The sequence below is a fragment of the Protopterus annectens genome, chromosome 6.part0 (genome assembly GCF_019279795.1).
Source record: "Protopterus annectens isolate FY-2018-M chromosome 6.part0, PAN1.0, whole genome shotgun sequence".
Taxonomy (NCBI): Eukaryota; Metazoa; Chordata; order Ceratodontiformes; family Protopteridae; genus Protopterus; species Protopterus annectens.
The window spans coordinates 1,993,463,531-1,993,478,609 of record NC_056737.1 but is presented as its reverse complement, the minus strand read 5'-3'; the positions used below and the strand labels follow the sequence as shown (position 1 = coordinate 1,993,478,609).

General features: G+C 43.3%; 1 protein-coding gene across 1 annotated transcript in view; it reads right to left on the bottom strand.

Moving 5' to 3' along the window:
• PDE11A (phosphodiesterase 11A) overlaps nt 1-15,079 on the bottom strand; it is a 3,012,459-nt gene that overhangs the window by 1,830,062 nt on the left and 1,167,318 nt on the right. The window lies entirely within an intron of this gene.

The following is a 15,079-nucleotide window of genomic DNA, read 5'->3' as shown; positions in this document are numbered from 1 at the left end:
ATAAGACAAAAATAGGTATGACTTTATTATTAATAAAAATAATACATTTATACATATATTTGTAGCAGAAATAATGCAAGGTTTGGTGAGGCATTCACACATAGTCTAAAGGTATCGTTAAGCACCTAAAAACATTATGACAGTTATCTGACACTGTTATTTTATTATATGAAAATATTTATTTCTTAAATAAGGTAATATTTATATATTAAGTAGTGAAACAGTTAGCTTCCATAATACAACGGAAAGATTTGATCTCTTTGTGAAGTATATTATACTCTAAGATAGAGGTAAATCTATTTGCTGGCTCCCATTAAAAGCATAAAACCTAGGAACTTAAGTATATCAGCTATGAAAAAAAATAAATAAATATACTAACTGTTTCCACTCACCAGAATGCCAATAAACATTTTTGCACTCCTGCCTCAATGATATTGGGGGTATGTGGTTCTGTCACCCTCACTTCTGAAAATTACATGTGAAAAAATCAGACATCGTTGTACTTAGAATAAAATACTCCACGGTACCAGAACCTTGGACATAGAATTTAGTTAAGTTTACAAATTAATATTACTATTCTGATGATTGCAAGTGTGCTCTCTGGATTTTCAACAGGAATCACTATGTGTAATACTGTTATATCCAGCCAATGAGTTTGGTAGCCACAATGAATTAAATATCAGTGTGATTAATAAATCCTTTAAAAAAATTGAGTTGCCACTTTTTTTTCCTCACCACAAAGTAGTGAAACTTTCAAATATGTTTTAATTTTTACTTAATTTGATCTGTAGTTTACTTTATTAATACCTGAATTCCTTCTACAGCATTATTTCCTAAAAATGCTTAAGTGTGTCCACTTAATTTAAATCTAGAATGCAACAATCCTGCATATTAAAGCACAGAGATTCCTATCCAGTCATTTACCATACTTTCACTGTCTCAAAATAGAGAAATGCAACATGAAATAAATGTATCACCTCTTTTATGATATACGTGTGTGCAGTACATTACTAGGTCATCCTTGCTTAGACACATTAGTACAAATGGATGGAACAACAGAATACCAGAGATACTATGGTTATTTTATGATTGGCTATCTGTTTTAAAATAATGCTTTTTTTATAATGATAACACACTTTAGCAGGGTAATGGATAATTCATGTTTTACCCTTGGTGGAGGCGTATAGGGTATGTGCCATTAAGACCAAACTATGTCACCCAACATGGGTAACAAGAGTATTGGCCCCTCCTAGCAATAATGCATTGCTAAATTACCCATGTCATATAGTACATATTATTAAACAAAAAATAAATTAATAAACAAATTAAAAAGTGAATACATTTGTTAAGCTTGATTCGAGATTCAGTGGGAAACTGTATTATCTTTAAATCAAAACACCAGTAGAATACATACTATACCTCTCAACCATCCATATTTTCCCAGAATGTCCAGATCTTTCTAAAGCTCCTTTCATTACCCATATAATTGTTAAACATATGTTTGTTGAAAGAGAATGATTTGACATCTATATCTGAAGTTCTAAGAAAGAACGCAATTGTTTTCTATCAGGGATAAAATGTCTTATTCCATTTTACATTCCCAAATATTTTGTTTGATTTTGATTCACTCATTTCCTAATTTCATGCTTATCCCAAGCCAGGAATTTTGGAGTCATGATATCTATCTAAAGGCTCAGTGCAAAGAAAAGCCAATCTTGAATATGGTGCCAGTTTATCTTAAACTTCCATAAATTATCAGTTTGCAATATCAGATGTATAAATTGTTTGGCTGGGCAGAGGTGATCAGATGTCATTTTTTTCAAAAGTGTTCTCTGAGGGTAAAATTGGTCAAATGCACATTTTAGCAAATGCACTGTTATGTGTACATTGGATTTCCAAATGGGTGAAGATGATGTGCTGCAGGTTAAGTATAGTTTGTGGTACTAGTGCCGGAATGTTCTTATTTACAAGTATCAGCATTGGGGTTAGGAGAGTGTGTGTGTGTGACTTTGTGTGCTGCAGGTTATGTATGGTTTTTGGTACTCCTGCCAGAATGTTCTTATTTACAGAAAGAATCAGCACTGGTGTTAGGAGAGAGTGTGTGACTTCTTGTAGGTAAGGGTTAGAGTTAGGGCTAGGTAAGCAGATAGATTTAATTGAGTTTGAGTATAAGACTGTTTGTTGGTTGTAATAAAGGCTAGGAAAGGGGTTAGTAGTAATGTATGTACAGGTGTGTTTTTGTATCTTGTGTGTGTTTGAGCTGCCTTGAGCAGTGGTAGTTTTATGGCAAAGGTTCTTCTCAGGTAAAGAATAAGTTATGGATAGGTTTGGGGCAGGGAAAGGGTTAGGGTCTGTAATGCATTACAAGCCAGTGGAATACAAAGAAAATTACTGAAACTCTCTCTGCTGATAAGTCAGCATTTGAAACTGTTAGTCACACATTGTTATTAGCTACCTTTCAAAATGATGGTCTTTGTGACTGAGTGCCACATAGTTTTTTACTAAACAGTAGTGGCCTTTATAGAATGCAAGGAGAAGTTGTCTCTGACAAAGATGCTTTTATTGAATTACCATGCGGTTCACTGCTGGAACCCTTTCTATTATCAATAATCATAAATAACCTATTATTTTGCCTCCTGGTCAATCATTTGGATACTCAGTGCTGATGACATTATCCTCCACTATTGACAAGAAAGTACAGTTGTGTACACTTACTATAAATGTAGATGTTAGAGTGTATTCACTGTTGTAGTCATCACTTTTGGGTTATCCCTGCCAGGGTAGCCCTCGGCTGACCCAAATACCAGAGGCTTAGTATTTTTGCATCGGTTGCTGTCGCTTCAGGACTGATGTCAGGTTGTCAGTAGTATATAGTAAGGCAGCTGATGCCATTACATCAGCTTTTCTTGCCCTAAGCTGTCAGGCGCCCCCAAGTGCGAGACAGGTTCTGGTGGAAGAACCCCACCTGTAGAAAGTAAATACCAATATGTCCCTTGTAAGGAAAGAGAAAAAAAGAAGTGGGGGATGGAGGGAAACCAGGACTGCAACAGTGAATACACTTGAACATCTACATTTATGGTAAGTGTACACAACTGTACTATGTTCTTCATGTTTCACTGTTGCAGTCATCACATTTGGGTTGATTCCCAAAGCTGAGGAAATGGGTGGAGGCAGTCAAGAAAATTAGGGGTTGGCTAGGATGCCCTGCAAGACTGCAGAGGCAAACCCTGCCATGGATTTGGAGAAGATAGGCAGTGGTAATGTTTGGTAAAGTTGTGATCAGATGTCCAAGTGGCAGCCTCCAGGATGTCCCTGGTGGGGACTTCTCTGAGCAAAGCTGCAGAGGTGGAGGCTGATCTGGTGGTGTGAGTCCTGACCCCTTTGGGGGGAGGCTTTCCATGTTGTTTGTAGCAGAAATGGATGCAGTGTGCTATCCATTTGGAAATGGTTTGTTTGAAGATGGCTTTGACCACTGGCCCTGCAGCAAAGCTAACCAGTAAGTGATCAGACTTTCTGAAGGATTTAGTCCTGTCTAGATATAATCTGAGCTGTCTGTGCACATCTGGGGAGTGCAGGATTCTTTCCCCCTTGTTCTGTGGGTTAGGAAAAAAGGTGGGCAAATGAATGGATTGGTTGAGAGCCACACTGGACACCACCTTGTGCATGAAGGATGAGTTAGTCCTGAGGGATACCCTGTCAGCATGGAAGATGACGAAGAGTTCCACAGTCAATCGGAGGCACTTCTGGCTGAAGTGATGGTCAGAAGGAAAGCTGTCTTCCACGAGAGTGATTTTAGCTCTGCTGAAGAGGCTGGTTTGAAGGGGGGCAGGGTGAGCTTTTCCAACACAAAGTTAAGATCCCAAGCAGGGGTTGGTGCTCTTCTGAGTGGCCTCAGGTTGCTAGACCCTCTTAGGAACTGTTTGATAAAAGGGTGTGAGAAAAGGGGCTACTGAGTGGGAAAATGAGCAAAGATAGCAGAGGCATGAATTTTAATAGGGGAAAAAGAGTGGCCACTGTGTAGCAGGTTAGCTAAGTAATCCAGGATGAGAGGGAGGGAGGGCTATGCCGTATTGGCTCCCTTAGCCTGAATCCAGGTGCAGAACCTTTTCCATTTGTCAGCATAAGACTTTTTGTGCTAGGGCGTCTGGCCTCATGTATAACATCTAGAACTTACTTACTGAGGTTGACCAATTATTCGGGGGTTAGGGAATAAGCCAAGCTGTCAAACTGAGTGCCTGCAATTGGGGATGCATGAATTCCCCTTCCCTCTGGGTCAGGAGGTTTGGAATCTGAGGAAGATGCCATGGTGGCAGTGGGGACAGGCTGCACAGTAAGGGGTACCATTGCTGGTGAGGCTAGTCTGGAGCTATAAGAATTGTCCTTGGTTTTTCCTCCTTTATTTTGAGCAGTAACCTGGGGATGAGAGGTAGTGGAGGAAAGGCATAGACCAATAGATTGACCCAGGAGAAGGACAGGGCATCTGCTTTCCAAGCCATGCAGTGATGCTCCCTGGTGCAGAACTTGCTGAGCTGCTGTTTGTGTGGAAGGCAAAGATGTCGACCTTTGGGGTGCCCTATTTCTAAGTTATTAGGGTGAAGGTTCTTCTGTTGAGCTGTCACTTGCTTAAGTGGTCTGCCAGAGAGTTGAGAGAACCTGGTAGGAATTGTGTTAACAGGTGGAGTTGCATGGCAGAGGCTGTGTGCCAAAAGGTCATGGCCAGTCTGCATAGAGGGTAGGAGTGAGTTCCTCCCTGCTTGTTGATATACCACATCACAGTGGTGTTGTCGGTTTTGAGAGCCCCTGGGGAGAGAAGGGGCTTGAAAGCTATCAAGGCATGCTGGACAGCTATCATCTCTTTTTGGTTGATGTGCAGATGGATTTGCTGTGAGCTCCATTAGCCCTGTATGCACCTGCCGTCCAGGTGTGAACCCCAGACATAGTCTGATGCATCTGTGGTGAGGGTCTGGTGGCAGGGGTGGTGAGAAAGGTAGTCCCTTGTTGTGGGAGCATGCTGTTGCACACAAAAGTAAATCTTTTCTGAGGCAAGGTATTATAGGTATAAGAGTCTCCAGGTCTTGAGAGTGTTGACACCAAAGGCTTTTTAGGTACAATTGAAGTTTCCTCATATGCAGTCTGGCATATAGAATGAGTAGAATGCAAGATGTCATGAACCCTTGAGCTTGCAGGATTTTCCTTGCAGATAGTTGGGGTCTGGTGGCTAGTTGAGAGAAGCAGGATGTCAGGAAAGTTTGCTTTTCTGGTGTAAGGAATGCCATCTGGGATACTGTGTCCAGGCTTGCTCCCAGGAATATAATCCTTTGGATGGGTACCTGTTTGGATTTATTTTTGTTGCTTGTGTAACCTAGGGAGGTTAGAAAGGATTTTACAAAGGCCAGATGTTTGAGCAGCTTTTCCTGGCTGTCTGCCTGAATTAGACAGTCATCTAAGTATGGGTAAATCTGGATATTCCTTTGTCTGCAAAAAGCAATGGCCGGAGCCAGACATTTTGTGAAAACTCTGGGATCAGTAGATAAGCCAAAGGGAAGTGCAGAGTGCCCTGAAATGGAGATATTTCCTGCACGATTCCCTGATAGGAATGTGGAGGTAGGCTTCTTTTAGGTCTAGGGTGGCTAGCCAAGCATCCTTAGAGAGCATGGGTAGCAGCTGCTGGAGGGTGAGCATTTTGAATTTTGGGATCACCAGGAAGGTATTTAGAATGGATAGATCAAGGATGGGGCACTAGAAAAAGTCTGGAGTAGAAACCATTGCTTTTCTGTTCTGCAGGTATGTGTTCTACTGCCTTCATAGAGAGCAGGGAAAGGACTTGCTTTTCCGCCTCTGCCCACTGGTTTGGAGGTGGATTTGGGAACCCTTTTGGAGTTGGAAGGGTGTGGAAAGAAAATATGAATCCCTGGGAGACTATGTTGAGAACCCAGCAGTCATTGGTAATGGTGGCCCAGGTGCTTGAGTGAAAGGAAAGTTTTCCTCTAGGGGTAAGTGAAGGTGGACAGAGGGGGGTGGTGAGTCATTGTGAGGTTTTACCATAAGGGGTTGGCTTAGAACTCCCTGGTTTTGAAGTGGAGGTAGTCCACTGCTTAGATCTCTGCATTCCCAGTGGTTCCCCAGGGTATGGGCTGAAATGGCCTGGGGAAAGCAGGAAAGGACCAGTGCTTGGTGTGACAATGCCTGCTGAACATGGGTGGCTGGACCTGTAAAAAAACCTTAACTGTCTGCATAGATTTTGCTTTTTCTTCCATCTTTTTTAAGACCTCTTCTGCCTTAGTGCCAAATAAGTTGTCTTTGTGCAAGGTGGCATCCAGCAATTTAGATTTAACATGGTCTGGCAAGGGCTGTTCCTTAAGCCACGCATGCCTTCTAAGGATAGATCCAGAGACTGCTGCCCTGCAAGAAGATTCTAGGGCATCAAAATCACAGTGCAAGGTGTGTTTAGTTACTTGACTTGCAGAATGCAGTAACTCTTGTAACTCTTTAGATTCTGCACAAACAGGAAATTAAGACATTTTTTGTTTTAGGAGTTCCAGGGTATGTTGCTGAAATTTTTGCATATGGAACTGACAACTTAGTGCTCTGATAGCAAGAGTAAATGAGATGTATACTTTCTTACCCCATCTGTCTGGTGCGCGAAAATCCCTATTTGAGGGGTGGGATTCTTAGCAGAGGTTACTTTAATTCCTTTAGGCCCTTGAGAAATTATCTCAGGGTCAGCAGTAGGATTTTTAAAAAGAAATTTGTGTGAGTCAGGGACCCTGTAGTACCTGTCTGGTTTTCTGGGTGCAGGAGGGAGGGTGTCAGGAGTCAAACTGGATTCCAGGAAAACATCCTCCACAACATCCAGGACTGGGGGGATGGCCAAGGGTCTGTGCTGTGGAAGATCTAAGAAATCCCTGAGTCTCTTTTTAGACTGAGGGTAGTCCTGACTCTCCCATAGGAAATGCTCCCTTAAGGTATGAAGGGTTTCCCCAAAGGAAAAATCCTTGAGAGAGAGAGGCTGAAGGAATGGAATCCTCTGCATCAGAATCCTCAGAAGCAGTGAGGGATTGCATGTCTTCATATTCAGATGCCTCAGAGTCATCGGACTCCTGTTCAGACAAAACTGCAGGGGACAGATCTCTTTTCCTTTTGGAGGGGGTAGCTTGGCTTCCCTTGATCAGCAGGATAAGGACTTCCACCATTTTAAGCATTTGAGACTGAGGCAAGGAAGCAGTTGCCTGAGATTGGGTCGTCGGTTTCTTGGGTGTGGTTCATACCCTGGGCCTAAGAAACTAGGTCGTTTTCAAAAGAACGGTAGACACGAAAGAAGATGTTGGTTTGTGCTGAGAATCGGTAGTGCGAAGGACTTCCTCGGATGCCAAAGCCTGCTCAGCAGCTTTAGACCCATCCAAGGTAGAGATGACCGCAGGATCCTTAGTCGAAGAAGAGTTTTGTGGCATACCTGACTCCGAAAGGGTCTTGGTAGTGGCCTGCGAATCCACAGAAGTGGGCATCAGGGGCTGCGAAAGTGCCTCACTGAGGACCGGAGAACTGATGACTAGCTTAACGGGAGCATTGTCGGTAGGTTTGTACCTGTGCAGTCTGTCTCTGTCTTTATCTTTACGTCTTTTGGAAGATCTGCTGTCGGATGCCTTACCAAAGCCATATTGGAGTTCGAGGACTGTAAGCAAAAATATCTAGCTACAATAAGGGCCCAACAATGGATAGTTCTGGTGTTGAACAGAGCACAGAAGCGAGAGTGAGGTATGTCATGGTCTGGGCCTAAGCAAGTGATACAGTAAGAATAAAAGTCTCGGTGTGGTATTTGCCTTCCACAGGTAAGATCATTGTTAACTTTTTCTGACATCAGTTAGTGCAAGAAAAAAAGGACCCCCAATGGGGTACTTAGCTTTAGAAGACTTCAGCTTCAATTCGGTAGACAAAACTCAGGTAGCGGCTGACCGGCACTTGTGCAAACTGCTTCTGCTTCAGGCTCCATGGCAAGAAAGACTGATGCAATGGCATCGGCTGCCTTACGTTATACTACTGACAACCTGACGTCAGTTCTGACGCGACAGCAACCGACGCAGAAATACTACACCTCTGCTATTCAAGCCAGCCGAGGGCTTCCCTGGCAGGGATAACTCAAATGTGATGACTGCAACAGTGAAACACAAAGAACATCCTTAAGTTACTTCTGATCTTCTGGTATTTTGCATTATGCGATCATTAAGCCATATTTGTCTTTGGACTCTTGGAAGCTGAAAAGCTCTCTTAAGCTAATACCAAGTACATTTAAACTATTGCACTTACCTAACCATTTAAATCAGTTTTGTGTGGTTCCTGTTTTGTGTTTGTTCTAAATCTGAAAGAGTTATCAGTTGAAGGCATTCTTATAGTTTGCAGTACTCAAGTTGTTTCTCTGCCACACTTAGGTACTTAAATCAGTTTTGAGTGGGTTGTCATTTTTCTGCATTTTTACTGTCTCTCCTCTGAAACTATAGCTATACATTGACTTAAATTTTACAATATCCATTGGTATTTTTCTGAGTTCTTAAGTGGATTATCAACATTGTTCATATAATTCTGTGTTTTAGTCACTTTTCAGATTTAAAACAAAAAGCCAGCTTTGGTCAGCCATGTGTGTGTTTTTACTAGAATTTGTGGCAATTAAACCCAGATGGAGTAGGACATTTCTGCTGTTCTGTGACTCTGTTTTGCATCCAAGGAAGTATTTAAACTACTACACTCATCTTACCATATTAAATCAGTTTTGTTTTTCCCCACTTACCCAACATTTCCTTGTAGTGCTTTTAAACTTGGAGCCTTTTGAATTGCCCACCCCTCTTGTATATCTGGCCTTAGAAGTCCTTCCCAGTCTCATCTCCTGTATACCTGTCCCTAGAATATTCTCCCAGTCTCATCTCCTCTGCTTATCTTTCTGGGTACTGATAGATGAAATAAGGAAGACCCCCCCTAAGATTGTTAAAGTGCCTAGAACTGCAACAGAGGAAAGGTTGCATGGTCTGTCTGAGGTCTGGGATGCACAGGGAAGCTTAAAGTGAGTTTGTTTCATTGGCCAGATGTTTTTAGTTGGTTTAGTCACTTTATTTTGAGTCTATAAATTCTGCTGCTCATCGTGCAGCAAAATTTAGCAATGCCTTGTGTAGCTGCAGGAATTTAGAAACTAAATTTTCTCTATAAAATTTTCACTGTAACTTTACTCAGTACTCAATTGCATAAACATGTCTGCATGCTGAGCAGCACTGCTGCACAAATCTGATAATATGTAGCCGAGCTGTAGTTTCTATCCTCACAAAGCCCAAGTTTGTCTGCTGTAAATCCCTGCTGTACCACCCCTTTGTAGTTCACCTACAGCAGACCTGGCACCATGGATGGGCACTTTCCCAATTTCTCTGCCACCATCTTGGTAGATATGGGCATCCTTAGGCAATATAAGAATTGTCTCATGTTCACTGACACCCAACTAATCTTCAGAGAAACAGATACAGTATTGGAGGGATGTTCATAGGTTCATAGGTTCATAGGTTCATACTAGGCTATCTGCCCAAGGGCATTTATAAGCCTAGCCCATAGTTATGTGGCTTTCGCCACCCCTTTAGTTTGAATAAAAACTATGCCTATCATTTTGCTGTGCCTCTGTCAAGCAGTGACGCTGAAGTAATCCCTGGGGTATATCTGCAATCTCCCATCCATTGGTCAAGATTCCTCTTGAACAAGACCAGAGAGGTGCTCTGCCTCACATGTACCGGGATTTTGTTCCACAGCATAGGGAGTCTCTGGGTGATGAATCTGTCCCTCCAGCACGTTCTATTTATAACCGTGTCAAGGTTTAAGTCTCACGCCCTTGTGGTTCTGAGGGATCTAGATTTTTTGAGGTGAAGCATATTCATCAAATCTGGGTTTGACATGGCCTTATATGTCAGGCACAGGTCACCTCTGAGCAAGCGGTATGAGACTGAATAGAGCTGGAGTTCTTTCAGTCGGGCAGCATAAGACATATTTTTGAGACCCTTTATCCTTTTGGTGAGGAACTTTTGGGGCCTTTCAAGCTGCAGCAGGTGTCTGGTCAGATACATTCGAGCGGGGCATTGTACTCAATCATAGGTCTAATAAGTGATGAGTACAGGGGGCGATGACCTCCTTGATCTAGATGTGAATCCCTTCATGATCAGGTGGGTGATATAGAAGGTTTTCCTAACTACTTTAGCAACATGAGTGTCAAGCGAAGGCTACTGTCAACCTGGGTCCCCAGATCTCTGATGACTTTTCTGTGCTCAGTGGATTGCCACCTATATGGTAGCTAGGGGTAGCCTTGTTTTTCCCAAAGGGTATGACTATGCAATTTTTGGCGTTTAACTTCAGGCCATGGCTCTGGCACCAGTTATCCATTTCTGTGAGGCCCTTCTGGAGGATATCTGTGTCAGATGTGTTTTCGACTATGGCGCCCAGTTTGCAGTCATCTGCAAACTTTGTCAGCCATAACCCTCCTGTGTTTGCTTGTACTTCAGAAAAGTAGATGCTGAACAAGAGTGGACCCAGGACTGAGCCCTGTGGGACACCACTTGTGACAGGCTTTGAGTCTGACATGGCTCCAGCAACTCTGACCCTGTGGGTTCTGTCACTTAGCCAGTTTGCAACCCATCTTGTGATGTATGGGTTTACATTCAAGCTGATGAGTTTTTCGATGATACCTGAGTGGGGTATTGTGTCGAAGGCCTTTGCCAGGTCGAGGTAGGCTGTATGGACTGCCTTTCCCTCATCAATGGCCTTGGTGACTGTCTCGAAAAAGTCAACCAAGTTTAAGAGGCAGGATCTGCCTTTGACAAAGCCAAACTGAGTTGGATCCAAAGTCTGCAAGTTCCCTATGTCTTTATTTATGAGTTCCATTATGATCCTCTCCATGGCTTTGCAGATAAGGCTTGTCAAGCTAATGGGCGGTAATTTCCAGGGTCTGTGGAGGCACCGCCCTTATGAAGTGGGACCACAGTCGCCGTGCCACTCCTTGAGTGATCCTGAGGTGAGGCTAAGATTAAACAGCTGTCCTAACTGTGGGTTTAATTCCTCATTGAGTTCATGAAGCACACAGCCGGGGACACCATCCGGTCCCATGGATGCTGTGTTTTTGCCTTAGTGAGGGCAGTTCTCACCTGGGCGTTGGAGATGTTTGGGGGCTACAATCCTCTGGAATAGATATCTCTCCTTTTGGGGAGGGGGAAGTTTGCACTGAACCTGTCAGCCAGTATGTTGGCAATGTGTGTAGGTTCAGTAATTTTCACATAATTTTGAACTAATTCTGAGCATATCTGGGAGTTTCCTCCTAGGTTTCTAACATAGCTAAAGAAGGCCTTATGATTCTCTTTAGGGTCCTTGGCGAGTTTTCTCTCAAAATTTGCCTTGGATGATTTTATGAGAGCTCTTAGTTTTTACTTATAATGATCAAAGGTGTCTTACCTTTCAAGGATTTTGCTTTATCTTGTAGTAGCTTCCTCCTTTTGTTGTAGAGCTTGTTTATGGCTGGGGTCCACCAGACTGGGGGCTTGCCTTGGGTACAGAGAGTCTTAGTTTTGTTTGGGATTGCCTGATCCATGCAGTCCTGTAGGTGCTGGTAGAAGGCATTTGTAAGTGATTCAGCGGTTTGAGTAATGTTTACCACTGGCTCAGGGGCCTTAAAGGAGACCACACTAGTTTTTAGAAGTGTGAAATCGGCTTTTGAGAAGTTTTTCACTGTGGTCTTTTTTGTTTCAGGTGGGGGGATGAGGACCTCCAGCGAGATTAGTTTATGATCTGATCTCACCAGTGAGGGGTATACTTCCGGTGTTGAACATTTTGATCCCATGTTCGTGATGATGAGATCAAGTATGTTTTCTCCTCTTGTGGGGATGGTGACTAGTTGTTCCATGGCATTTGAGTTTATGAACTCCAGGAATCTTTGGGTTAGAGTGTTCGGGCTTGAGTAGTGTTCCCAGTCTATATTAGGGTAGTTAAAGTCACCTAGTATGATGGTGTTTGGAGATACATTTATCCCCTCAATGTTTTCAGGAAGGCCATGTGAGGTTCCTGAGTTTGAGAGGGTGGCCTGTAACATGCTACAAATTGCAGAGCAGTCTTGCCTATGGTTAATTGCACCTGGATGGTCTCCGATGCATCATGCGTTGCCACCAACCTTGAGGTGTGGGTGTCCTTTATGAATATGGACACCCCCTCCTTTCTTGGTGTTGTCCGGATTTTGGGGCGGGCATGATATGAGGTGAAACCTGTTAGTGCTGGGGTGCTCTCAGGAGCCTTGAACCAGGTTTCTGTCACAGCACAGACATCGATGTTCTCCATATTGAGAAGGGCCTCGAGTGCGTGCATCTTGAGATTGAGACTTCTGGCATTGAGCAGCATTACCCTTAGTTTTTTTCCTTTTTGGTGTTCTAGGGTGGTAGGTTTAGAATTTGAGCCTTGCCTAAAAAAGGCACTATGGGGGTGGCAAGAGCCTTTGCCAATATCCGGAAGCCCAGGGGTGACAGGTGCAAGCCGTCCCTTGCGAAGCAGCGTGGCTTGTCCAGCATGTCATCCCAGGCAGACAGACATTGGATGTAATCACACAATATCACTAGAGGAAAGACCCTCACACAAAAGTTCTCAAAATAATACCCAGGTTGTAAGTAACATAGACATTACACCCACCATACACAGTACTGATCTAACACATAGACACTGAAGACACTGGAGGGTATAAATGTATCTCCAAACACCATCATATTGGGTGACTTCAACTACCCGAATATAGACTGGGAACATTACTCAAGCCCTAACTTTCTATTTGGTTCCTGGGTTCATAAATTCAAATGCCATGGAACAGCTAGTTACTGTTCCCACAAGAGGGAAAATATACTGAATCTCATTGTCACAAACATGGGGACAAAATGCTCCCACACGAAGTATATCCCTCATTGGTGAGATCTGATCATAAAAATTCCTTCCATCTTTTTTAAGACCTCTTCTGCCTTAGTGCCAAATAAGTTGTCTTTGTGCAAGGTGGCATCCAGCAATTTAGATTTAACGTGGTCTGGCAAGGGCTGTTCTTTAAGCCATGCATGCCTTCTAAGGCTAGATCCAGAGACTGCTGCCCTACAAAAAGCTTCTAGGGCATCAAAACCACAGTGCAAGGTGTGTTTAGTTACTTGACTTGCAGAATGCATTAACTCTTGTAACTCTTTAGATTCTGCACAAACAGGAAATGAAGACATTTTTTGTTTGAGGAGTTCCAGGGTATGTTGCTGAAATTTTTGCATATGGAACTGACAATTTAGTGCTCTGATAGCAACAGTAAATGAGGTGTATACTTTTTTACCCCATCTGTCTGGTGCGCGAAAATCCCTATCTGAGGGGTGGGATTCTTAGCAGAGGTTACTTTAATTCCTTTAGGCCCTTGAGAAATTATCTCAGGGTCAGCAGTAGGATTTTTAAAAAGAAATTTGTGTGAGTCAGGGACCCTGTAGTACCTGTCTGGTTTTCTGGGTGCAGGAGGGAGGGTGTCAGGAGTCAAACTAGATTCCAGGAAAACATCCTCCACAACATCCAGGACTGGGGGGATGGCCAAGGGTCTGTGCTGTGGAAGATCTAAGAAATCCCTGAGTCTCTTTTTAGACTGAGGGTAGTCCTGACTTTCCCATAGGAAATGCTCCCTTAAGGTATGAAGGGTTTCCCCAAAGGAAATATCCTTGGGAGAAAGGCTGAAGGAATGGAATCCTCTGCATCAGAATCCTCAGAAGCAGTGAGGGATTGCATGTCTTCATATTCACATGCCTCAGAGTTATCGGACTCCTGTTCAGACAAAACTGCAGGGGACAGATCTCTTTTCCTTTTGGAGGGGGTAGCTTGGCTTCCCTTGATCAGCAGGATAAGGACTTCCACCATTTTAAGCATTTGAGACTGAGGCAAGGAAGCAGGTGCCTGAGATTGGGTCGTCGGTTTCTTGGGTGTGGTTCATACCCTGGGCCTAAGAAACTAGGACGTTTTTAAAAGAACGGTAGACACGAAAGAAGGCGTTGGTTTGTGTTGAGAATCGGTAGTGCGAAGGACTTCCTCGGATGCCAAAGCCTGCTCAGCGGCTCCAGACCCATCCAAGGTAGAGATGACAGCAGGATCCTTAGTCGAAGAAGAGTTTTGTGGCATACCTGACTCTGAAAGGGTCTTGGTAGTGGCCTGCGAATCCACAGAAGTGGGCATCAGGGGCTGCGAAAGTGCCTCACTGAGGACCGGAGAACTGATGACTAACTTAACGGGAGCATTGTCGGTAGGTTTGTACCTGTGCAGTCTGTCTCTGTCTTTATCTTTACGTTTTTTGGAAGATCTGCTGTCGGATGCCTTACCGAAGCCATATTGGAGTTCGAGGACTGTAAGCAAAAATATCTAGCTACAATAAGGGCCCAACAATGGATAGTTCTGGTGTTGAACAGAGCACAGAAGCGAGAGTGAGGTATGTCATGGTCTGGGCCTAAGCAAGTGATACAGTAAGAATAAAAGTCTCGGTGTGATATTTGCCTTCCACAGGTAAGATCATTGTTAACTTTTTCTGACTTCAGTTAGTGCAAGAAAAAAAGGACCCCCAGTGGGGTACTTAGCTTTAGAAGACTTCAGCTTCAATTCGGTAGACAAAACTCAGGTAGCGGCTGACCGGCACTTGTGCAAACTGCTTCTGCTTCAGGCTCCATGGCAAGAAAGACTGATGCAATGGCATTGGCTGCCTTACTTTATACTACTGATGACCTGACATCAGTCCTGACGCGACAGCAACCGACGCAGAAATACTACATCTCTGCTATTCAAGCTGGCCGAGGGCTACCCTGGCAGGGATAACTCAAATGTGATGACTGCAACAGTGAAACACAAAGAACATCTTTAAGTTACTTCTGATCTTCTGGTATTTTGCATTACGCGATCATTAAGCCATATTTGTCTTTGGACTCTTGGAAGCTGAAAAGCTCTCTTAAGCTAATACCAAGTACATTTAAACTACTGCACTTACCTAACCATTTAAATCAGTTTTGTGTGGTTCCTGTTTTGTGTTTGTTCT